Source organism: Ovis aries, chromosome 24 (genome assembly GCF_016772045.2).
Source record: "Ovis aries strain OAR_USU_Benz2616 breed Rambouillet chromosome 24, ARS-UI_Ramb_v3.0, whole genome shotgun sequence".
NCBI classification, from domain to species: Eukaryota; Metazoa; Chordata; class Mammalia; order Artiodactyla; family Bovidae; genus Ovis; species Ovis aries.
The window spans coordinates 22,500,233-22,524,057 of record NC_056077.1 but is presented as its reverse complement, the minus strand read 5'-3'; the positions used below and the strand labels follow the sequence as shown (position 1 = coordinate 22,524,057).

The following is a 23,825-nucleotide window of genomic DNA, read 5'->3' as shown; positions in this document are numbered from 1 at the left end:
AGGGGATCTTCCCAACCCAGGGATCAAACCTGGGTCTCCCATGTCTCCTGCCTTAGCAGGTGGATTCTTTACCACGGAGCCACCAGGTAAGCCCCCCTCAGGAAACAGAGGTAGTGTATAAGAAAATGTTTAGCTGATCAGTGTCTGGCATAGGGCTTTTATGTTCAATAAAAATGTCAACCAGAGAGGAAAAGAAGCAATGTGTGCCTGGTGGGGAGGGGCAGGTCTGAAGGCTAAAAGAAACTGTGGCCATGAAGCTCACAGCTTGTCTTGGCAGTTTCTGGCGGGTACCCAGGGGTGACCAGGGCTCCCTCGAGGAGCTAATGAGATCATAGAGCTGTTCTCAGGCACTGGCTGGGCTTGTTTCTGTTGGGCATCTGGAGACGGTGGCTCTTTTTTCTCACCTAGCTAAGGAGTGATGCTGATGTGAGAATTTCAGTGCTAGGAGAGTGGGAATCATCAATAGGTCATGGAGTGGCCACGGGGGTGGATATATCTGAGTTCCAGGTCATTCTGCCCTTCTCCTCCAGTCTGTCTGGCTTCCAATTCAGGTCCCACTATCATATTAGCTGTGTAACTTCGTTTCCCTTTGTGTTTTTTAAACAAGTATTTTATTTCTGTATTTGGCTGCACTGGGTCTTAGTTGCAGCATGTGGGATCTTTTTTTTTTTAGTTGTAATATGTGAAATCTAGTTCCAATATGTGAAATCTAGTTCCAGGAATTGAACCCTGGGCCCTCGGGATTAAGCCCTGGGCCCTCTGCATTGAGAGCTCAGAGTCTTGGCTACTGGACCACCAAGGAAGTCCCACTATCTGTGTAACTTTGGCAGGTGAATTAACTGCTTCAGGCCTCAGTTTCCTCAGCTGGAAAATGGGTATAATCATAGTCCTTGACTCTTGGGGTTGTCATGAGGATTAAATGAGATCACACAAGGGGAAGCATGTCACAGGGTGAAATGCTCATGAACTCCCATTTAGGATTTGTATGAGTATTATTTCCAAGGTCTACAACTCCTTATCCAAAATTCTGAAATCCAAAAAGCTCTAAAAAAAAAAAGTTCCTTGCTATGTATTTGGTAACAAAACTGTGAGGTCATGACATGGACTCAGTTGATGATAAAACCTGACCTAACAATCTAACTTGAGAAAGTAACCATGGTCTTTACAAATCTCACTTGTTGGAATTATTTTGAAGTTTTGCCACAGAGGGATTAATGCATCTGACTGCAGGGTGCTGCCCAGGGTCATAAAGCCATCTATGCTAAATGTACCCTAGTCTCGCTAAAATTCTAAACACTCATGCATGAAATGTACCTGGGTGCGGGACTGTAGTACAGCTATAGCAAGCTACATGTTCCCCAGCCTTTATGGCCTTCTCCATATATTTATACCACCTTTTAGTATTTGTCTGATACGTCTCTTTAAATCAACTTACTTTTTTTAAAACCCAATTTTATTTAAAAGGAGGCTTTATAACCTGACTGTAAATGGAGAACTAGTATTGCGGCCATAAATAGAAGGCCACCTCGAAAATAAACACAATGAAAACAAAATGATGTTATTAAATTCCAGCGAGACACTGTGCATTGGAAAGCAAATAGCTTTCTCGCCATGTGGTAAGATGCTATTTAATGCCATGTCCAGATTCCAGGCATCAGCCATGGTAGCTACCCTCTGAGGCTTGGGAGCCTCTGCAGGTGGGCTGTCAGGTAACCTCCAGGTAGAAGGGAGAGGCTAGGTAACCTCACTTCATCTAGGCTGGGTGGCACTGATTTTCAGTGCCTCAAGGAACAGCCTTAATAAGGGCCCTTTATGTGATTTGCTCTTGTTGCTTAGTTGCTAAGTCATGTCCAACTCTTTTGTGACCTCATGGACTGTAGCCTGCCAGGCTCCTCCGTCCATGGCATTTCCCAGGCTAGAACACTGGAGTGGGTTGCTATTTCCTTCTCCAGGGGATCTTCCCAGCCCAGGGATCAAACCCATGTCTCCTGCTTGGCAGGCAGACGTTTTGCCGTCTCAGCCAAAATTTTCCCTAAGCCACCCTAACCGCCGTGTAACAGGACATTTCCACCTGATATACAAGGCCCCTTGGGCCTGTGTTGCTGAGACTTCGTGCTGAAAGGGCTATCATATAATAACCAGATGGTAGCAAGCCTATAAGCTGATGCCAGGCAGGAAGCTGGTGTTTGTTCATTCACTCATCCATAAAAATGTCTATGGAGGGCCTACTGGGTGCTAACTATAACACTTGGTCCAGGAATGCAGAGAAACATTAGATGAACAAAATCTCTGCCCTTGCGGATGTGGGGGAGAGAGAGAGAGAAAGAACAAGGCTTTCTTGTTCAAACAACATAGCATGAGGGGGACTGTGCTATGAAGGAAATCAACAAGGTGTAACACAGCCAGTCACAGCGGGAGGAGAGGGAAGCTTCTGGAAGGGGCATCTGAACTGAGGTTGGATGCAGAACATGAGCCAGCCATGCCAAGAGCAAGAAGGAGAGCATCCTGGCTGGGTGACCAACAAGTGCAAAGGCCCAGAGGCTGGAACCCTTGAGAGCAGCGCTTCCCAAGCTTCAGGGGCACAGGGTCCCCTGCAGGGCTTGTTACAATGCAGATTCCCGAGAAATTCTGACTCAGCAGATCTGGGGTGGGTCTGAGATTCTGCATGTTTAACAAGCTCCCAGGAGATGCTGCTGCTGCTGCTGGTCTGGGGGCTCCTTGGTAGCCCCCACAGCTCACCCATCCCTGTGAACAGTGGCCTCCTCACGTTCTGTCTGTAGTCTTTGGAACAGGCAGAGGAACACACCCATCCCCTCCACCCTACCCACGTCACTTCCACCATGTGATTCCATAGTTAGGTGGAGTCTAACCGCCTCAGAGAGGGGCTTCCCAGGTGGCGCTAGTGGCAAAGAACCTGCCAGCCAGTGCAGGAGACATGAGACGCGGGTTTGATCCCCAGGTCAGGAAGATCCCCTGGAGAAGCACATGGCAATCCACTTCAGTATTCTTGCCTGGAGAATCCCATGGACAGAGGAGCCTGGTCCATGGGATTGTGAAGAGTCGGACACAACTGAATAGACTTAGCCTGCACACACGCAATGGTCTCACAGAGAGCCAGCCTGGCAGCATAACTCAGTGGTTAAGAGCACAGGCTCAGGCATAGCCAACCCCAAAGCTGAAACCTGTCTCCTGTCTCTGCCCTTTCTTGCCCATGCAGCCTTGCTTGAACTTTTCAGCATCTCCAAGCTGCAGTTTCCTTAACTGGAAAGCTGGAATGGCCAATTAAATGAGATAATATAAATAAAGCATGGAGCATGTCCGTGGGACCTAGGCTATGTGGGCAATAAGGGTGATGATGGTTACTCTGCAGCCAGGTGGGTCATTTATGAGATCCCTTCATTCACATTCATTCACTCATTCCCTAGTTTTGCAAGCTGGTCCTACTTGTCATGTCATGTCTGTGTCCTAGGTACTATAGAAGACATTTCCCCTGTTGTTATCACCAGTCAATCCTAAAGAAAATCATTGGATTGCATATTCATTGGAAGAACTGATGGTGAAGCTGAAGCTCCAATACTCTGGCCACCTGACACGAAGAACTGACTCATTAGAAAAGAAAGATCCTGATGCTGGGAAAGATTGAGGGCAGGAGGAGAAGGGGATGACAGAGGATGACAGATGAGATGGTTGGATGGCATCACTGACTCAACGGGCATGAGTTTGAGTAAGCTCCGGGAGTTGGTGAGGGACAGGGAAGCCTGCTGTGCTGCAATCCATGGGGTCGTAACGAGTTGGAAACGACTGAGTGACTGAACTGAACTGATGTTATTATTTGTGCATTTTGTGCAAAATAATGCACTTGCATTATTTTGTGCATTTGTGCATTTTATCCATATTTCACTAGTGAGGGGACTGCGGATCGGGGAAGTCAAGGAACACTTGATGACCTGGCCAAGTAGCCAAGCTGGAATTTGGACCCAGGTCTGTTCATTTCTGGTCCCCATGGGGCCACCACATCAGGACTTTGGTGGGGGAGGGGTGCCAAACTGTCTCTCACTCCGAGGATCCAAGCGCAGACCAGGCACAGCTTGGAGCAAGCTGGGGAGTTCCACGGCTGCTGGGGGTGGGTGGAGTCTTGGGTGTCTCAGTCGGACTGCTGGGAGAAGGTCTGGGAAGATAGAGCAGAATGAAGCCACGGATGGGCCAATCTGTTGTCACCCCAGCAAGCGACATGGCTGCCTGCTCCGCACTGGCTCTGTGGGGACTCGGGGAAGTGGGCCAGAACCTTTCCCAGGGAGCTCACAAGCACAGGCTCACAAGCCAGAGTGAGAGCCCAGGGTTCAGAGTTGCTCACAGCATGCTAGGCATTCAGGCAGAGGCTCAAGGAAAGACTGACACCGGAGCTCAGCCTGGGCACTGATGGAGGAGGGCCTGGGGCATGTGGCAGAGTGGGCACTGCCCAGACAAACAGGAGGGGCTCCTGCCAGGGATGGTAAAAGGGATGTGTCTGCCCTTGATGTCTCAGGATGGATGAAGTCCAAAGGGTCCCTGAGATCCTCCAGGTGGCAAAGACCTTACGTTACTGGTCCAGCCTGGCTCCCAGGCTATGGGGCCTCAGACACGTTACAGTTTCTGAACCTCTGTTTCTTTCTCGGTAAGACAAGGATAATAACAGTACCACCTCGTTAGATGCACCATGCTGTCTGGGACGTAGCATGTGCTCAATAAATGCCATCAATCCAATGATACCGCTGATGGTGAGGGTGGTGATCAGAGGAGGGAGCAGTGAAGGGGCGGGTGTGTTTTGACAGCTGAAGAAGCACACGGGTTCCTTCCTTGGATTCAAAGAGCCCTCTCTTGGGCTGGGAGAGACACAGGTAGGTGAATCTCCACCCAAGATACAAAGCGAGTCGGCAATCTGACAAGTATGGCCTGGCCTTGCGGAAGCGCTCAGTGAATACCTGCTGAACTCGTAGAGTTCCAAAAATAATCCTGTGAGGCACAGAGGAGAGGCCGGGGCTGCTGGGTGAGGGAAGCACCAGTGGGAGTTGGGGGTTTGTTTTGGAAGCTCCCAGATGGAGCCACCTCCTTAGGATGTTCAGGTGGGCAGGGCCGCTCCCATGTTCTGGGAACTTCCCAAAGAACCTGGTAGAGAATAAAAAAAGCCCGCACGCACCCACAGCTTCCTAATATGTCAGGCCAGGGGGCTCCCACCCTTACAGACTCCCTGATTTCTCAGTCAAGTAACACTCAGAGCCCACGGCTCCCATTTTTCACTTCCTTCCTACCTGGATTTCCTGATTGTAGAGGCTTCTGGATGGCATGAAGATGAAGGAGGTTGAGTGAAGGGATGAAGGAGGAGGAGGAAAAGAAGGAAAAGGAGGGGCTGAAAAGGGGACAGGGCATCCTTGGGGAGTTTGCTGGGTTTCAGAATGAAGCTGGGTTGCTGGGGAGTCTGTGGGCACACAGAGGTGCATAGCAACATCCATATTGTAAGGATGGGGGGTGTTCCATACATACAAAGCATTCTGAAGGCTGATAAATCTTGGGGAAAGAATGGGCCTTTGGCTCAGACGGAGGAGAAGTGTGTTTTCCAGATTCATCCAGGAAGGCAGGGCTTCCTTCCTTTTTCACAGCATAGTGCCCTGGGGTGAAAGGCCAAGGCCACTCACAAGCTCTCAGGTGACATGGTTCAGCCAGGGCTATGGGGCTGCCCTGCGGGCAGAGTGGAGCCAGGCCCCTGCATCAGGGCAGCTTCAAGGGTAGAGGAGCAGAGCAGCCTCACAGCATCCCGTGCTCAGAAGAAGCCTGGCCTTGGTTGAATGCTTTGTTCTTACTATCTTGAAATTCTTAATATTTTTGAAATGATGAAAAAAATTTCATTTTGCACTGGATTTATTAACGTATGGATCTATTTCTGCTCAGCGCACCAGGAACCTACATCTGGAGAGAAGCTCTGCCCCATGGTACTCGGGTATCCATTCTTTTTTTCGGGGGCCATACCACGCGGTATGCAGGATCTAAGCTCCCCCACCAGGGACTGAACTGTGCCCTCCGCATTGGAGGTGCAGAGTCCTGACCCACTGGACCGCCGGGAAAGTCCCAGGAGCTCTGCTTTAGGACAGTGAAGACACAGTAGGTATGTCTTTTTGGCCAGTTTCATCTTTTTTAAACTGATCCTGACAAGTGTAGAAAATGAAGCTTTTAAAAATACCGCTGCATTCAAAACAAAACCCTCTTAGTGTGGTATTTTGAGCCTTGACTCTGGAGCCAGGCTACCTGGGTTCAAATCCCAGTCCTGACGCTTCAAGCTGTGTATCCTCGGACAAGTTCCTTAACCTCTCTGAATCTCATTTTTTTCATCAGCAAATGAGGGACAGTAATAGGATTTATATCAGGGAGCTGTTATGAGAAATAAATCAGTTCATATAAAGTTCTTAGTATAGTGGAAGTTTTAACTTAATATTTTAGAAAAGATAAATCATGGGGCCTTCCCTGGTGGTCCAACGGTTAAGACTGCTTCAAATGCTAGGAGCGCAGGTTCAGTGCCTGGTCAGGGAACTAAAATCCCCCATGCCATGTGGCATGGCCAAAATTAATTAATTAATTAAAATAAGAGCAGATTAATGTTTTTAAAAAGGACAAAGCATTATACACACTGAGATTGCTATTTATTCAGTGTTTACTAGGTGCTAGAATCATACTTTTCATTCTTTCCTCACTACAGTGCAATAAGACATATCTTATTATTACTATCACCCAAGTTTTTACAGACGGGAAAACTGAGGCACAGAGAGGGTAAGTGACTTGTGTAAAGAGGCACAGCTAACAAGTGGCAGAGCTGGGCTTTGAAGCAGTCTGGTAGTGGTGGTTTAGTCGCTAAGTTGTGTCTGATTCTTGTGACCCCATGGACTTAGCCTGCCAGGCTCCTCTGTCCATGGGATTCTCCAGGCAAGAATACTGGAGTGGGGTGCCATTCCCTTCTCCACTGAACCAGTCTAGCCCTGGACTTTTACACTGTTTTCCTCTCTTAACACAACTCACGAAAGCTGGAGTGGGATGTAGGTTGTTTTGATGGGCTGAGATGCTGACCTGGGTTCACACTCTGATCCATTTTAAACCTGAAGCCTCCCGGCCAGGCGGTCGTGGTTCATCGTGTGAAATGTTTGCTCCTACCGCCTAATGCAGTCCAGCCCAGCCACCAATATTTAACATCCTGCTCCTTCTTGTTGACTCTGATTTCACATTTAGAACAGATTGACTGAAGGCTGATTTTAACGTTTTTCCCAGCATCAACCCCCAAACAGGTCAGGTCCCTGGACAGATATGATGTGTGTTCATTTGGCTCTGTGGATGATAATCTTGGCTTGGAGAAGTATTGCATCTCCCCTTTGCCCTCACCTATCACCGTTTTATTTCCTAGCACCCATGTAAAAAGCTCTTAGAATGTGCCAAGCACTTTTAATAATACTTTATATACATTAACTCATTATAACCCCATGAGACACTAACATTGTTCCCATTTTACAGATGGGAAAATTGAGACACAGAGAGGTCAAGTAATGTGCCTCACATCTCCTTGCGGAGTTTTTACTCTTAACTTTTGCCCCATATTGTGGCTGAAAAAGACAGCCCAAGGGTCTCCACCCAGAAAAGGGAAACAGCTTGAAAACGCCCTAAGGACTGGTTCCTTTGTGTCCACGCTGGGGAGCTGGCCAGGAAGCGGGACCCCATGAAGTCCCTGGTTTTGGGCCTTGAGGGGTCATCACCTGGGGTATATCTAGGAGGAATATGTGTCTCCATCTATGCGTGCGTGTGTGTGTGTGTGTGCGCGCGCATGCACGCGTGCTAAGTTGCTTCAGTCGTGTCTGACTCTTTGCAACGCTATGGACTATAGTCCACCAGGCGCTTCTCTCCTTGGGATTCTCCAGCAAGAATACTGGAGTGGGTTACCATTTCCTTCTCCAGGGGAACTTCTCAATCCAGGGATCAAACCTGCATCTCTTGTGTCTCCCGCGTCTCCTATATTTCAGGCAAATGCTTTACCACTGAGCCACCTGGGAAGCCTGTACGTGCGTCTACTTGAACTCTAACAGCCTCAGGAGAATAGCTATTCATCTCTGCCTACTGACAGCTCACAGCAGGATGTGGGGGAGTCCAGAAAGCCTCCTCCCTTGTGAACATTCTTCTCTCAGGGGAAGAATCCACAGTGAAATGCCAGTGCTTGGAATCTGAATCCAGGTTCAAATCCCAGCACTCTCACCTACTAGCTGTGGGACTTCGGGCACATCGCTTAACCTCTCTGTATCTCAGTGTCCCCATCTGTAAATGGGGATAACACTACCTTCCTCCTTGGGCTGCTGTGAAGCTGACAGGAGGTACTACCATACAGTAAGTGATGAGAATAGCACCTAGCAAACACTGTTTAAGCAATAGCTATTTTCACTGTTGGTCTTCCCTATCTCAAGTGACTGTTTGATAGATTTCCCCTCACTCTCAAACATCCAGTTTGTTATCAGTGTCTGTCAACTCGATCTCCAAAGCATGCTGCTGCTGTTAGGAATGCTTCTTCCTCACACGCTATTTTTTTGGGCTCCAAAATCACTGCAGATGGTGATTGCAGCCATGAAATTAAAAGACGCTTACTCCTTGGAAGGAAAGTTATGACCAACCTAGACAGCATATTCAAAAGCAGAGACATTACTTTGTCAACAAAGGTCCGTTTTGTCAAGGCTATGGTTTTTCCAGTGGTCATGTATGGATGTGAGAGTTGGACTACAAAGAAAGCTGAGCACTAAAGAATTTATGCTCTTGAACTGCGGTGTTGGAGAACTGTGGTGTTGGACTGCAAGGAGATCCAACCAGTCCATCCTAAAGGAGATCAGTCCTGGGTTTTCATTGGAAGGACTGATGTTGAAGTTGAAACCCCAATACTTTGGCCACCTGATGCGAAGAGCTGACTCATTTGGAAAGACCCTGATGCTGGGAAAAATTGAGGGCAGGAGGAGAAGCGGACAATAGAGGATGAGATGGTTGGATGGCATCACCAACTCAATGGACATTGGGTTTGGGTAGACTCCGGGAGTTGGTGATGGGCAGGGAGGCCTGGCGTGCTGCAGTTCATGGGGTCGCAAAGAGTCGGCCACGACTGAGCAACTGAACTGAACTGACTTCCTCACACTGGTCCAAGCCACCATCCCCTCCCACCTGGATATCTCCTCCTAATGGTCTCCCTGCTTCTGGTCTCATTCACTTCTTTCCCATAGTGATATTTTACAAAAAAGATCACTTCTTGTCTTCCCCTCTACTTTAAAGTCCTCCAATAGCTTCCCACTATGTTTAGAACTAGGCTTCCCTGGTGGTTCAGACAGCAAAGAATCTCCCTGCCACGCAGGTGAGCCAGGTTCGATCCCTGGGTCGGGAAGATCTCTTGGAGAAGGAAATGGCAACCCACTCCACTATTCTGGCCTGGAGAATCCCATGGACCGAGGAGCCTGGAAGGCTACAGTCTACAGGGTCGCAAAGAGTCAGACACAACTGAGCAACTAAACCACCACCACCACTACATGTAAAACTACCTCGGACACCCCCACTGAGTTCCATGATGTCCTCCTGATCTGGTCCCTGCCCACCTTCCAGCCCTCATCTCCTACCATGCTATTCCATGGCTCATCATGCTCTAGTCCCTCCAGCTACAAACACACAGAGCTCTTTGCTGCCCCAGGGCCTTAGCACATACCATTCCTTCCTCTTGGAATATATCTCCCCTGTATTCTCACATGGCCGGCTTCCTCTTCCCTGCAACTTCTCTCTTGAGCTGCGGGTCTCAGCTCAAATGTCACCTCCTCAGAGAGGCCTTCCCTGCCATCCCTTGGTGGGAATGATCTGATTCACTCTTTGAAGATCATTTCTCGCTGCTTTGTGGAGAAATCATTACCTTCGCAACACATCCCTCCACTATTTCTATGAAGTCCCATCAGGCACCCCTGCTTGAAAGTACGTGAACGATGATTCATCTGCTCACTCAACAGGTTTTGTGTTAGGAAGTGTGTGTGAAACCAAGACAAACGGATATTATGTGGGCCCACCAGGAGGTCACAGCCTGAGCAAGAAACTTATCTGGTGGTTTTCTCATGCTGAAAGCACTTCATTTCTATAAAGAATAAAGTTGCTCTAACAGGTGTCAGGAGGTCTGGGTTTGAATCCAGACAGATGGACGCCTGCTGTGATGACCTTGAGCAAGTTACTTAACCTCTCTGAGCCTCTCCTATCTCATTGTACAGGTGTTGGGAGAAAAAGTATAAGAAAGTACCTAGCAATGGCACCCCACTCCAGTACTCTTGCCTGGAAAATCCCATGGACGGAGGAGCCTGGTGGGCTGCAGTCCATGGGGTCGTGAAGAGTCAGACATGACTGAGCAACTTCACTTTCACTTTTCACTTTCATGCATTGGAGAAGAAAATGGCAGCCCACTCCAGTGTTCTTGCCTGGAGAATCCCAGGGACGGGGGAGCCTGGTGGGCTGCCATCTATGGGGTCGCACAGAGTCAGACACGACTGAAGTGACCTAGCAGCAGCAACAGCACATATTAGGCACTAAATAGCATTTATTACCTTCCTTTTCTGCCCTATCTGCTCATCAGTCCTTTTTTCTTTGTCCATATCGTCCTAACTTTGTGCACACTGGGGAGATACAAAGCGGTGCCGAAACACTTGCACTCAGAGCCTGACTGTACTACTTGACTAGCTGTGTGACCTCAGGCAGGTTGCTTGACATCTCTGTGCCTTAGTTTCTACCTCTGCAACATGAGAACCACAATTCATAGAGCTGCCATGAAGGTTAAATGAGTCCATTCAGGAGAGGTTATTAGGCCAGTGCGTACTTGCTCAGTCACTTCAGTCACGTCCAACTCTTTTCAACCCTGCCAGGCTTCTCTGTCTATGGGATTATCCCAGCAAGAAGACTGGAATGGATTGCCACGTCCTCCTCCCGGGGATCTTCCTAACCCAGGAATCAAACCCTAGTCTCCTGCCTTGCCGGCAGATTCTTTACCTGCTGAGCCATCGGTGAAGTGCTAATTAGGCCAGTGGTACATAGAAAATGCTTCAAATGCTTATTGTTAGCTTTTACCATTGATAATATTAATCGATGAGGTGCTTACAATCAGATCAGGCCTGGACAAGAAGATGTGGGAATCCAGACATAAGTAAGACACAGGCCGGCTGCAGGGACAGCTTGCAGAGACGATGGATGGCGTGGAAGAGACAAGGGCCCAGCCAGCGAAGCTGTACGTGCTGTGCAGATTCCCAAGTGCAGAGGAAGGAAGTGGGCGCGCCGCCTCTGCTCTGGCCGCTGCAGACACTGGTAGAGCAGATGGCTTCAGGAACAGCCACACCCAGGCTCGAAGCTGTGAGGTGTGGATCTGCACCCTCTTCCTCGGGGCTGGGGACCAAGGTCACCAATGAATGGGAACACGGCACTGGGGGTGATCCACCATCTACCCCCTAGCACGTGGGGTCCTTCCACCTTTATCGACCTTCCTCCTGGGTCCCCGGCTCATCTGTTCATTCAAGCAAGGTTTTCAGAGTGTCCACAGAGTCAAAGGCCCTGTCAGATGCCCAGGAGTTTCAGATACAAATAAGGCCCACTGGAGAGTTCAGCGTGGAGCCGAGGAGGCAGACACAGCAGCAAGATGCCCATCAGGAACACAGATCTCATGCCCCTGGATGGGCACAGGGAGATCCTTTTCTTGCAGGTCTGGGTCTGCTGGAGGGATCATGGCCTCTCCACCCCACCCTCTATTTGGGGAGATGCCACCAGCCACCAGAAGTAGGGTCGCGAGTCAGAAGGAATATCAATGCAGTGAAGTCCTCAGGGGATCAGAGTCCCTGCCTATCACACCCCAGGAAAGATTTCTTTCCTGGTCTCATAGTGTCCTACACCATTAAAAAAATACATTTATTTTTATTTATGTGACTATAGCAGGTCTCAGTTGTGGGACGCAGGATCTTTGATCTTCCTTGCAGCATGAGGGATCTTTTTTTTTTTTTTTTTTTTCAGTTGCAGCATGCAACCAAATTCAGGGATTGAACCCAGGCCCTCCTCATTGGAAGCATGGAGTCTTAGACACTGGACCACCAGGGAAGTCCCCCTACAATCATTTTGTTATAAGTTATGCTATGCTTAGTCATGTCCGACTCTTTTCAACCCCATGGACTGTAGCCTGCCAGGCTCCTCTGACCATGGGGGTTCTCCAGGCAAGAATAGTGGAGGGGGTGGCCATGCCCTCCTCCAGGGGATCTTCCCAACCCAGGGATTGAACCCAGGTCTCCCGGACTGCAGGTGGATTCTTTACTGTGAGCCGCCAGGGAAGCCATTCATCACAAATGAGAACATCCAGTTTTTCCAAGAGGCGCATGAAGAGGCAGGCTTGGGTTGTTTTCCCATCTCTGCCTGCTGGGTACTGGGCTGGGAAAACAGTAAAGTTTACAGACCTCAGAGTCTAGTGTGTGCCTTGGAGTTTTCGTAGTTTGTATTCTCAGGATACAGATCCTAAAGATTTGCATGTCTGGTGTTTTGGGATGGGCTCCTGGGGATGTTCCCTGCGTGGTGGGGGAGTAAGGGCGGAAGGGCTGGCCAGGGGGCATATGGAACTGTGACGTGGATATTATGCAGTCTCAGTCTGCTCTATGGGTATGGGGACTCTGAAGCTGGCATTTAGAGATGTCCTGAATGAAAGCAAGGGTACCCCGTACCTTAAGCAGCTGTTGGATGTGGGATGCCCCTTGCGAAAGGCATGTGACCTTGGCTGGGGCAGCTCTTTATACTAAGGGCAATTTCCAGAGAGCTCTTTACACTGTATCCTCTTTATCCTGAGGGCTCAGCTATGAATGGGCCATGTCTGCGGGTGCAGTCCAGTAGCTGGTCAGATGCCGTCCAGCATCAGTCATTCAGATGGAACAGACAGGGGTGCCAGTCTTGGCTCTGCCACTTACTAGCTGAGAGACCTTGGGTAAGTCAACCTCCAGGAGCCTCATTTTCCCCATCTGTAAAATGGGGATGAGGCCAGGAAGGGCTTCATAGAGCTGGGATGGGCTCTAAATGAGGGGCTGCAAGTGAAGCTGCAGCACAGGGCTTGGCAGTGTTGTGAGAAGTTGTGGTTATGCCTGAGATAGAGCCAGACATCACACCTAACACAAACTGTGGACCTTGTGTGTGTTTGGGGGGCATAGGGGCAGGAATTGGGGGTGGGAAGAATTGTGTCCAGGGCACAGCTGGGGACAGTTGAATTCTGAAGGCATCGTGGTACCTGGACATGCAGGCAAATGTGTATGTGTTGGGGGTGGTTAGCCAGGGGCTAGCCCCCAGGAGGAGGGCATGCAACCCACGCCAGTATTCTTGCCTGGAGAATCCCCATGGACAGAGAAGCCTGGCAGGCTACAGTCCATGGGGTCACAGAGATTTGGACATGACCAAGCAACTAAGCCCAGCGCAGCAGCACAGCCAATGGCTAATAGGAATGCTTCCCAGCACAATGGTGAGCAAGAGGCCGTGGACTGCCAGGTGGTCCCTGTCTTTTAGGGTCAGTGCCAGTGCCCTCCTCCCTTTGTCCCACACGCCTGCTGCACAGGAAACCGTGGTTTAGAACCTCTCTGCTTCTGAAACTGCAATTCAACCTTTTTACCTTGCTCAGCACGGTGCTTCATCAACTAGAAGGGAAAAAACGAAAAGCCCAGAAGGAAGAATAGGAGCCCTGAGTTTCCATGGGGCGAAATATAAGCCCCAGTTAAATGCAAAGAAACCCAAAGGGCAGTGACCACAGTGATGCCAAGAACAGCCCACTGGTGTGATAATTCCCACTCCTGCTGACGGGCGCTGGTGCGGCTGGATGGGTACCATCGGGGCGCAGGCACCAAAGCAAACCTGCCTCCCTGGTTCCATCAAAAGGCTCCCAGACCACCTGGACCTGGAAAATGTGCTATCAATTGCTGGCATCCTAAAGGAGACTGAGGTCTGCTCTGAGCCTATCACATGTTTTTTGGTCGTTCGAATGATACATTCCAGCCTCTGAGAGCCACCCTCTCTGGATACCCCATCAGGAGGATGTGCATAGAGATAATTGGAAGAAGTAATTAATCAATGAGCCAATTCATTTATTCAGCAAACACTGATTGATCGTCCAATATTTGCCAGGCACTGCTCTAGTCATGGGCCCACAGAGGTGACAATGTTGGATTAGAACTTTCCAAAAACTGAGTCTATGCTGAATGAGGGCTGACAGTGATCAGGAGCATGAGAGAAGCTTCTAGAAGCTGATCGGGTGATGGATACATAGGAATGTTCAGTTTATGAAATTTCACTGAGTTTAGGATGCATTTCTCTGTTGCACTTTTTGTGCAATTGTGCTAAGTCACTTCTGTCATGTCCGGCTCTGCAACTGTATAGACTGTAATCCACAAGGCTCCTCTGTCCATGGGATTCTCCAGCAAGAATGCTGGAGTGGGTTGAAACTTAATTTTTTTAAGTTTAAAATTTTAAATCTCTAAGTCCTAAAAAGATGATTGGTACCTTTTCCCTCTTGTATTTTTTTTTAAGAACTATTTTAAAATATGTATAAGGAAGTACAACAGATTCTAATTTTTTCCCCGTGATGACTAACTTTGGTCAGCTTTTGAAATATCAAATCTTGTTTTAGAAAAGCTTTTCTTTCTGTCACTCTCCCCGCAACCACATGTTCTTGCGCAAAGCACGTCCTTAGTTTACCATGAATCCAGCCCTGATGGTAAACAAAACCTGCAAGGTCTCAGTCTTCCTGAAACTGAAATTCTAATGAACAAAAGCAACCATTTCACGGGCCAAGAAATATAGAAGCATGTTCGTTAGCTGCAGATAGCAATAAATGCTCTGAAGGCAGTTGAACAGGGCAGTGGGGTACAGATCCAGTGGGCAGTGGGACTAGCCCGGGAAGAGGACCTGAAACGTTGATGTTGAAGTTGAGTTCTAAGTGATAAGAAGACCACAAGATGTGCTTTCTAGGCAGCAGGAACACGAGGGAGAGAGATTTACGTCACTCGGCATTTTTAGAGTATGAAAAAAACAAAAGATGGATGTGGGGACCTTGGGGGGATGAAGCTAGAGGGGCAAGCGAGGGTCAGAACAGGTAAAGCAGTTTTTTGACCCCTAGTTGTATCTTACAACCATCTGGGGAGGTTTTTTTTTTTGCGGGGAGGGGGCAGCTCTGAGTCTTCGTTGCTATGCCCAGAGTTTCTCTTTTTATTGCAAGCAGTTGTTGCAAACTATTCTCTAGTTGAGGTGTGTGGGCTTCTGACTGTGGTGGTTTCTCTTGTTTTAGAGCATGGGTTCTAGGCAAGAGGGTCAGTAATTATGGCTCACTGGCTTAGTGAGCCATAATTGGAATCTAATGTGGAATCTTCCCAGACCAGGGATTGAACTCATGCCCCCTGCACTGACAGGTGGATTCTTAACCACTGGACCACCAGGGAAGTCCCACCTGGGGAGATTTTTAAAAAATATACCAGAGTCTGGACTCTACCACATCCAGATGGGGGCTGGGCAGGATGTGTTCAAAATCTTCCCAGGTGACTCAGTATGCAGCCTGGGCTGGGAACTGCTAGTGTGTGCCTGGAAGCCCATAGGTTCTTCAGTTTTGATGGGCAGCCCAGTCATCAGAGGATCTTGTGAAAATGCAGATTCTGGTTCAGTAGGTTGCATTCAGCAGCTGCATTTCTAACAAGCTCCCAGATGATGCTGATGCTCCAGGTCCAAGGACCACACTTCGAGTAGCAAGGTTTAACAGGGCTGCGATAGGAAGGCTTATTTTTAAAAGCACCTTGGGAAGCCTTTGGAGAATATTAAGCAGAAGGAGAGCTCGACCTTATGGGTGTTTTCAAAAGATTACTCGGGAGACAATGAGGACAGTGGATTAGAGGGAGGAAACAGCGGAAGCCAGAAGATAAGAGATGAGGGAGTCAAAGGGAAAAGCTGAGTGACTGCTCTTGCTTTCCACGTGCCTGGGTCCTAGGGATCCCTGGCATCAGGATAACAGAAGACAGATCCAGAATTTACAGTGTCCCGGTCTTTAATTTAGAATCCCTCTCTAAGACTTCCCTGGTGGTCCAGTGGTTAGAAGTCCACCAGCCACTGTGAGGGACATGGGTTCCATCCCCAGTCTGGGTAGGTCCCACATGCCACGGGGCGACTAAGCTCATATACCACAACTACTGAGCCTGCACCACAACTTCTGAAGCCTGCATGCCCTAGAGCCCATGCTCTGCCACAGGAGAAGCCACCACGATGAGAAGCCGACACCACAACTAGAGAAAGCTTGCACACAGCAACGAAGACCCAGTGCCACCAAAAATAAATAAATAAAAATCAGAATCCCTTTCTATGTCCTCTCACTAGACACTCAGAACTATTCCATGAGGAATCACTCATCCGAGTAATGACTTTCAAACCCAGATCTATGCCCCAAACACAGAACTCTAGGAAGCAGAAAGGAGATGCCAATTTAGGGAAGTCCAGAGGACCGGAAGAAAATACAGTTGTTTAAAAACTTAAGAAAATAATCATGAACATTTCAGCTCTTTGGTTGCCAACTAATAGTGTTCTCTTGGGTGAAAGAACATGGTCTGCATGCCAAGATGAGCGAAGAAGTATGGTTTTCATTTGGAGGCTTAATCTCGCTGGATGGATAATAATTCCCTCGGCTCCATTCCCTGCCTTATGGGATGCTTTTAAATCAATCCCCCACAGCCCTGAAAGACTCATGAGTCAGAAAAGCAGAAGAAGCAATGAAGACTATAGAGTGTGGGGGACATGCCTTCACAGGGTGGGTCCCTCCCTGTCCCCACACCTCTTGTGACTATTTTGGGTGGTGGTAGGGGAGTCACATTTCCCCCAACACCCCATGAAGTTGACCCGGCTTATTCTGCCACTGATGGTTTGCTGTGTTCCTGTCTTAATCCCTCAGCCTCCAGAGAGTCTGAATTCTAACTTGTTTGGAAACTCACTGACCCAGGAAAGAAATAAAAGTGAATGTTTTCCCACTGGCTATCTCCTGTATAACACAAAGAGCTCAGTCTGGTGCTCTGTGGCAACCCAGAGTGGTGGGAGGTGAGGGAGGGACATACATGTATACCTATGGCTGATTCATGTTGATGTATGGCAGAAACCAACACAATATTGCAAAGCAATTATTCTCTAACTGAAAAATAAATAGCATTTTTAAAAGGTGAATGTTTTGCAGAAAGAGACTCACAGAGAATGAACCTATGGTTGCTCGGAGGAAGGATGGGGGAAAGGATAGGCAGTCTGGAAAGGACGTGTACACACTATTATATTTAAGGTGGATAAACGACAAGGACTTACTGTTTAGCACGTGGTGCGTATGTGCGTGCTAAGTTGCTTCAGTCGTGCCCGACTCTGTGTGACCCTATGGGCTGTAGCCCACCAAGCTCCTCTGTCCCTGGGGGTTCCCCAGGCAAGAATATTGGAGTGGATTTCCATTTCCTTCTCCAGGGAATCTTCCCAACCCAGGAATCGAACTTGCATCCCTTATGTCTCTTGCATTGGTAGGCAGGTGGGTTCTTTACCACCAGCGCTTCCCTGGTGGCTCAGACGGTGAAGAAACTGGCTACAGTGTGGAAGACCCGGGTTCGACCCCTGGGTCGGGAAGATCCGCTAGAGAAGGAAATGGCAACCCACCCCAGTATTCTTGCCTGGAGAATTCCATGGACAGAGGAGCCTGGCGGGCTATAGTCCATGAGATCGCAAAGAGTCAGACACGACCGAGTGACTAACAGTTTCAGTTGCAGTGCCACCTAGGAAGCCTGTAGCACATGGAACTCTGCTCAATGCTATGTGGCAGGCTGGATGGGAGAGAAGTTTGGGGGAAAATGGATACAAGTATATGTATGGTTGAGTCCCTTTTCTGTTCACCCAAAACTATCACAACATTGTAATCGGCTATATCCCAATACAAAATAAAAAGTTTAAAAAAAAATGAACGCTTTTGCAAGACAAAGTAACCCAGTGTTATTTGAACTTTGTTGTATGTGGGATCCCTTTATAGTATAAAAAGATGGTCATGGATTCCCACGTAATTGACTTGTTAACGGTTTTCCTATGAACAAGAGAGTACCAATACCAAGGTCCCAAACAGGAATTCTGAAGGTCATATCTTGCCAGAGGACATATTTTGGCTGGCTCTGATGGTGTTTTGGAAAGATTGCCAATCATGGCCACCATTTAAAGACTGCAGGGGTTCACACAAAAATCTAGATTTCTGGCTTCTTCAAAAGAAGTCAGAGGACCTGATGACACTGGGCCCACATTTCTGTAACCAGGCCCTGAGTTTCCCAGTTTGCCAGCACCCTTTCCCTTCCCCTTCCCCAGGTAACCCACCTGGTTCTGTAGGTACCTGAGTTTTGTGACCGTTTATACAGATTCCGTAGTCCATTGTTTACCCCATGAGGTCTCATGTCCACAAGTTGGGAATAAAAGACTAACTCTTTATCTGGACTTAAAAGCAGTTTGGAAGCCACTCAGATCAAAAGATCTTAGTCATGGCTCAAAAAAGTACTCTACAAAGCAAGAAACAACCACAGATTTCCACCAGGAGCTCTTCTCTGATGTTAGTGGTCTCTGATTCTCAAAGTGCGCGAGTTGTGCACACAAGTACTTACAGATTTTGATCTCTTCAAGGAAAAGGGGGCTTCATATCTCTCATATAGCATGAGAAATGTTAGCTTAGAATGTGTCATTCTACACAGTGTGTGTGATTAATTTTATTCAAACCTGATTGTCAGCAAAGAGGTTCAGGGCATACTTCTCTAACTCCTGTCCTCCCCCCAAAAAGAAGTTCATGGAAGGCAATATGGCAGTATAAGTCAAAATCCTTTAAAATATAGCTATCTTTCAAGCAAAAACACTAATTCGAAAAGTTATATGGACACCAATGTTCACTGCAACATTATTTAAAATAGTCCAGATATAGAAGCAACCTAATTGTGCATCTATGGATGAAAGGATAAAGAAGATAATATATAATGGAGTACTACTCAGACATAAAGAAAATGAAATCTTGCCATTTGTACAATATGGATGGATGGATCTAGAAAGTATTATGTTAAGTGAAATGAGTCAGACAGAGAAAGAAATACCATATGATCTTACTTAAACATGTAATCTAAACAAACCAAACAAATAAAACAAAATCAAAACAGGCTTATAGATACAGAGAACAAATGTGTATTTGCCGGAGAGGAAGGAGTGTTGAGGGGGGCAAAATAGGTGAAAGGGATACAAACCAGTTGTTATAAAAGAAGCTACGGGGATTTAATATGCTGCCTAAAGAATATGGTGATGAAAAATACTGTAATAACTTTGTAGGAGGACAGATGATGACCAGACATATTACAGCGATTATTTCACAGTGTATGCAAATGTAAAATCATTATGCATACACCTGAAACTAATATCATACTGTATGTCAACTATATTTCAATTTTAAAAAAATATATAGCTAATGGCAAAGAAGAAAGCTAAAGCAAACCATGTCATACTGGAGACATGAATATGAACTCATGTTTAGCTTAAAACAGATACAGGTAGATAAATTCAGAAAAAATGACAGATACGCCCATACACATGGATTAATGCACACTTAGGTTTTTGAGCTCTGTCTGCCAGGAGGGCCTAGAGTAAACAGCAAATGCATAACCAGCACCCAGTCTTGGTTTCTAATCCCACTATCCCATAAAAGGAACCAAGGATTCTTGGGAAAATGACTTCTTCTGGGCAGAGAACATACAAGATGAGCCCAGAAAAATAAGGAGGTTTTCAGACACAAACCAATGGGAGAATGTCAAAAGAACAAAGGAGCCAAGTGAAAGAGCTTCCAATGGCTAGAGCTGGGACAACTGAAGGAGCAAAATAAATAATGGAGTAATGAATTATAATCCACGGTATAAAATACATGTCTGTGAATTCATATTGATATAAATGAATGAATGAATGAATAAGGAAGCATGAACAATTCTCTTGTACAGAAGGGTTCTAAATAATTGATGTAGATACTGCAGCCTCAAGGAAGGGGAGCATGACTCTCCACTCATTAAGTGTGGGAATCAGAGTAATTGTGTGCAGAGTAACTTCCTTCCAAATAATACAGTACAGGAAATGGGGGGAGTAACTCCACAGCAGAGAAACCTGATAAACACGACCTCAGTCTGGTGATCAAAGTCAACACCAATAGTGATGTCATGCGGACAGCACGTACCCTTGATATGATGGGATGAGAATGCACTTTTTGTGGGTTTTCTTCTCAAAACCCCAGTGTCTCTGATGTGATCCTGAGAAAAACATCACACAAAGCCAAACTGAGGGACATGCTACAGAATACCTAGTCAGTACTCCACAAAACTATGAAGGTCATCAAAAACAAGGAAAAGCTGTCACAGCCTGGAGGAGCCTAAAGAGATGTGATGACTAAACATAATATGACATCCTGGATGGGATCCAAGAACAGAAAAAGGACATTAGGCAAAAAATGAGGAAATCAGAATAAAGCATGTGACTTAATAGGGCTTCCCTGGTGGCTCAGATGGTAAAGCGTCTGCCCGCAATGCGGGAGACCCGGTTTCGATCCCTGGGTCAGGAGGATCCCTGGAGAAGGAAATGGCAACCCATTCCAGTACTCTTGCCTAGAAAATTCCATGGACGGAGCAGCCTGGTAGGCTACAGTCCACAGGGGTCGCAAAGAGTTGGAAACGACTGAGCAACTTCACTTTCACTTTGGTTAATAATGTACCAATACTGGTTTAAGTGTTGGATGCTCAGTCATGTCCAACTCTTTGTGATCCTGTGGACGGGATCGCCAGACTCCTCTGTCCATGGAATTCTCCAGGCAAGAATACTGGAGTGGGTAGCCATTCCCTTTCGTAAGGAAACTTCCCGACCCAGGAATTGAATCCGGGTCTCCTGCATTGGAGGTGGATTCTTTACCATTCGAGCCACCAGGGAAGCCCAATATTGGTTTATAGTTGGAACAAATATATTATAGTCTGAGAACTTAACAGAGGAAAATGAATGTGGGAACTATTTCTAGTGTCTTTGCAGCTTTGCTGCAAATCTAAACTATCCTAAGTAAAAAGTATATTTTAAAATATGTTCATCTTTTGACCCAGTGATTTTCAGTTTTAGAAATTCTTCATAAGGAATTATCAGGAATGTGTGCAAAAATTTATTCATTGCAATGTATGTGTGTCTATTGCTTTTAACTGGAAGCAAACTAAATACCCAACACAAAGAGATTAAATTAGTTATGGCATAGCATACAATGAAATATTATCCAGTCACTAGATGATAAGGGAAGACATTTGTCGATATAGAAAAGACGACCATGGTGCTTTAGTAAGGGAAATAGGACACTATAAAAAGTACACGGTGGGCTTCCCTGACGGCTCAGATGGTAAAGAATCTGCCTGCAATGCAGGAGATCCAGGTTTGACCCCTGGGTCAGGCAGATCCCCTGGAGAAGGGAATAGCTACCCACTCTAGTATTCTGGCCTGGAGAATTCCATGGACAGAGGAGCCTGGTGGGCTACAGTTCATGAGATCGCACACAGTTGGACACAACTGAGCGACTAACACACATACAAAAAGTGTATGGTATAATTCCATTTGAGTTAAAAATAAGGGATAACTAGAAAATATAGAAAATCTAAACATATACATTCAATAAGGGTTATATCTCCAGGTTATATCTAGGATAAGAGAATATAAGGATAATTAATGTTACTTTCAAACTAACTTTTATTATCTAAGTTTTTTACAGTGAATAGGGCGTTGCTTCTACAGTAAAAGAGCCATTATACATAAAAAAGTGAAAAAATGTTAGTTGCTCAGTCATGTCCGATTCTCTGTGACCCCATGGACTGTGTAGCCCACCAGGTTCCTCTGTCCATGGAGTTCTTCAGGCAAGATACTGATGTGGATAGCCATTTCCATCTCCAGGAGATCTTCCTGAGTCAGGGATCAAACCCAGGTCTCCTACATTGCAGGTAGATTCTTTATCGTTTGAGCCACCAGGGAAGGCCCTATAACACAGCAGTAGTTAAGCAGGGTTAATGATTTGATACCTTCACTTAAGAGGGAGGGAGAGAGGAGATGGGAGGAGAGGTTATGGGGGGACCTGTAGGCCTCGAAACATCCACCAGGATGAACACTCGTCCTCAACAAACCCAGCCTCCCTTTGCATAGAATGGCTGAGGAGTGTCTTCAGAGATAACAGCAGTATCACCGCAGCCCTCTGAGCTTCTCTTCTGCAGCTCTTATCTCAAAAGTAATTGATTAATTTTTTGTGCACAGCTGGGTGTCTGGTGAGGAAGCGGTTTAATTTTGTTTTCTGCAAGAGAAACTGTAGTTCCGGAAGAGCTGCACGTTCAGAGAACAAATTCACAGAAGGAGACCAAGATGTGAAGTTGTGGAACGCTGTTCAGTGCAAACTGGCCCAGCTGACGGTGCAAGGCAAGCAGACTCCTAGACGGAAGTGACCCCAGAGTGGGGCAGGAGCGGGGCGGGATGGGAGGAGACAGGACCAGGACTGAGGACATTAAGTCAGGAACGGGTGGACACTGGAAGCACCCCTGACCTTGTCATCCCAAGGGCAGACTTGAACTTGAATCTAAGATCTGTGGGCCCTATTTTGGTATATGATGGAAAATTCTCCTCCTTAGCTCCTCCAGGAGAGGCTAGTAGTTAGAGACAAGGGCTCTGGTTCAGATCCTGGCTCTGTCACATAGAGCTGTGACTTAGGAGGGTCACTCCTAGCCTTGATTTCCTCGCCTGTAAAATGGGGATAATCCTAATCCTGCCCTCACAGAGTTGTTTTCAATTCTAGATTGAAAGAGTTACTGTATGAAATATGCTCAGGATAATACCCAGCTTGTCAATTGATAAATCGGTCAGTAGAAATCAGCTGTTTTATTATTCACACCTTAAAGGATCAGAGAAGCCTTGGTAGAAATCCCACCTTCTCTGAGGACTGAGATCTAGCTGTCATTGGTACCAGGAGCAGCAAGCTGAGAATCTACTGGGTATTTGCCCCTCCCAGCAGCAGGCTGGGACACTTGGCTGCATGGAGGCCCATTTTGAAGCTGGCATCTCAGGGGGCAGCTGTGACATGCCCTACTCAAGGGAGCACATCTGGGCTGCAGTTCAACGCTGCAAGTCCGGAGGAAGCCGAGCGACCGTTCGGACCCCAGGAAGCAATCTGGAGACTTAAGAGACTTAAGGAAAAAAACTGTACTTCCAGCTAACCTGGCAGGTGGAGGGCTAGGATGTGGCCTCTGGAGGGTGCTCTGGAGAAACCATTCCTCAGCTCAGGGCACACCTGCCTTTGCCCACCTGTATGTAAGAGCAGGTACCCCCTAGTACCACCCGATCTGCAACTACTGGCATCTAGAGAACACTCAGCCTCCATTATTTGAATAAATAAAGAAGTGCAATATATTCTCCCAAATCTTTTAATACCTAGCATCTCATTTAATTCTCATAACAACCCAAGGAAATACACAGAGCAAGAATCATTTATCTAATTTTGCCAGATAAGCCAGGCTTCCCAGGTGGCTCACTGGGTAAAGAATCTGTCTGCCATGCAGGAGTCGTGGGTTCAGTCTCTGGGTTGGGAAGATCCCCTAGGGCAGGACATGACAACCCACTCCATATTCTTGCCTAGAGAATCCCGTGGACAGAGGGGCCTGGTGGGTTGCAAAGAGTCGGACACGACTGAAGCAACTGAG

At 47.2% G+C, this 23,825-nt stretch overlaps 1 protein-coding gene across 1 annotated transcript in view; it reads right to left on the bottom strand.

The window, feature by feature from the left end:
• Window positions 1–23,825, bottom strand: part of CACNG3 (calcium voltage-gated channel auxiliary subunit gamma 3) — a 96,977-nt gene that overhangs the window by 38,294 nt on the left and 34,858 nt on the right. The window lies entirely within an intron of this gene.